Source organism: Echinops telfairi, unplaced genomic scaffold (assembly GCF_000313985.2).
Source record: "Echinops telfairi isolate 266 unplaced genomic scaffold, ASM31398v2 ScPeMD7_1;HRSCAF=3_0, whole genome shotgun sequence".
NCBI lineage: Eukaryota > Metazoa > Chordata > Mammalia > Afrosoricida > Tenrecidae > Echinops > Echinops telfairi.
In genome coordinates, this window is record NW_022103896.1 from 34,106,072 (window position 1) to 34,108,848 (window position 2,777).

The window sequence follows — 2,777 nt, forward strand, 5'->3', positions numbered from 1 at the left end:
CATGATCTTTTAATGCCATTTGGGTTAGGCAGGGTTCTCTAGAGAAATGAAACCATTTATATATATATATATATATATGAATGTGTGTAAGTTTATACAGCAAGAAGAAATATAACAGCAATACGGAGGGCTCAGTTCAACTCACTTCTGTGAAACAGTTAATGTACTGGAAGTCCTTTAATTCAGGTGGGCTGCCAGGAAGCAGACAGCAGAGTCCTCCCTGGGGTAAGGCAAGCAGAGTCTACCCACAGGCAGCAGGCAGCAGGGTGGGTCACCTACAATCAGTCACTCAGAAACTTGGTGAAGCAGGCCCAGACACAAGTAATGCAAGGCAACAGAATCCACCAGCTTCAAGCTCAAGCGATGCACACACCAGCAGCTTGGTGAAGCAGGTTTCTAAGGACCCTCAAGCTCTAGTGACACGATCCACAGGTTGGCCTGGCCCAAGAGCCATGTAGCTCACAGGCTGAGGCAGAGAACTAGCTACAGCAGAAGCACACATGCTCCAGTACACTCTGATCACCGGAGAGCAAGAGATTGAGGGGTGCGCCTTGCAGAACCATTGATCTCTTTGCCCTCCGATCAAACTGCGACCTGATTAGTCCCACATGTTCCTGTTGACACAATCAACCTACCTATCACACCAATCTTCCAGGGACCATTTTAAGCCCACCAACTTCACACACGCACACATTTTCTTTTTTTGAAAAACATGTCTACGAATATGTAAGGCCTTTAAAATCAGTTGCCATCAGGTGTGTCCCAATCAGGGCAATCTCATGTGTGTAGAAGTGGACCTGTGATCTGTGTGTGTTCTAAGGACTGACTTTTTTCAGAAGCAGATTGCCTAGTTTTTATTCCAAACAAGGATATTTATCGTGACGTCATTTATGACATTATTTTAAACAATAACCACTTGGAAACAGCTTCATTGCTAATTTACCAGTTAAAGAAGAAAACAAACCCTATAATGGTCCTGTGTTAGAATATTACTCAATTCTAATGACCTTAATTCATGGAGATCTTAAAAATATAATAGTCTGCACAAAAGAACAAAACAAGCACCACCCTGTTTCTCATGGTAGGATAGCAATGATGTAAAATATGAACATCTATATAGAACAGCTTCAAATGGTTCTAATCACATATTCGTGGCCCCGTCTGGAAAGCTAGGACGGTGTACACAGTCTCCTCCTGGTGCAGGGAAGGGAAGAGATCCCTGAGAGGCAGTACAAAGAAGTTCCAGAGTATCTGTAATGTTTAGTTCTTAACGATGCCCTGAATCGAATATGATAAGACATCAATCCTTATTCATTTTGTATGACATGTACATTGTGCTATAGAGCATCCTCTATACCGGTTTGTTCTGCTTGACTTTGCTTTGGTTTAGCCTTGTCTTTTCCAAAATGTAAAGGAAAACCAGAGTAAAAAAGATAAATGCTGTTCTCAGGAACAAGAGTAGAAAAAATATATACACAAAGCAAAGAAGGTAGACATTAAAAAATAACTTACTAGGCAGGGGAAGGAAATCACCAGAGAGCTGGACTAAGAAACAAATGCCTGGGAATCACTTCCAGGAAATTTCTGCTACAATTAACTAAACTTTTCACTTCCTACCTTTTCTCCAATCCTCAAACCATGGCACAGTAGAATGTGCTGCGTCCTTCCTTTTTAGGAACTGACCTTGAGAACCTGAGCCAAGAGCACAACCATGAAAATCAAGTGCATGTCCCCACCCCCAGCCAGTCCTGGGGCTTTGGGGCTCGGCTTGAGGGGAGTCCCTCTGGGACACGGGGTACAGTGGATGGTATGACCCTTTGCTGGGCATGCCGACATAGTAGGGGATGCTGGGCCCCTCTAGGGTTTCCCGTATGGGCTCCGATAAATTTCTTCCCTTTTGCTTAAAAAAAAAAAGAAAGAAAGAAAATCAAGTGCAATTAGAAATTGTTAGTGCCTAACAGCACAGGCTTTGCAACCTCAAAGGCCCCAGAATGAATCCAAGCTCTGCCAGTTCCTGGTAGAGAAATTTCGAGAATGCCTTCTGCCCTCTCTCAGTGCCCGTCTCATCATGGAATAGTAATGTTTGTATTGGAGCTCATCGTAATAATGTTATTATATGGAAATAATAATATGTTCTATCCCATAGTATTGTTGTGAAAATTAAATTTGAGTTTGCCTTTACAGCTTCTAGCCCCATGTTTTGCTCATAGGTAATAGCTCAGCCATAGCAGCTATTGTTACTATTTCATTGCAGTCAGTGAAAATTTTTGTCCCATTCTCCACTATACAAGATTTTCATGAAATCTGAGTATGGCCAACATTAAGTAGGCAACATTATTGTATAGTTTAGGATCACCTAAATATAACACAAAGGAGCCCTGATGATGCAATGATTAATTGTTGGGATGCTAACCCAAAGGTCAGGAGTTCAAACCTAAAAGCTTGCTTCAAGGGAGGAAAAGGTGGCAGGCTGCTTCCATAGAGACTGCACCCAAAGAAACCCTATAGGGCAGGTCCACACTGTCTTATCCGGTCACTAGGAGTCAGAGTTGACTTGACAGCCTATGAGTTTGATTTTGTTTTTTAAATGTAAGTCATTTTGTGTGCCTATTCGTGCATGCATGTAAGAACCGGATGGGTTGGCTGCCCAGCCTTTCTGGTCTTAGAAATGTGTACTCCTGAAGCACATGAGGCAATCAACCCATACGATGGGGCTCCCGTGTTGGAAGAAGGTGGCTCAACCCCGCAGATACGCTGAGTGGCTGGTTCCAAGAGGA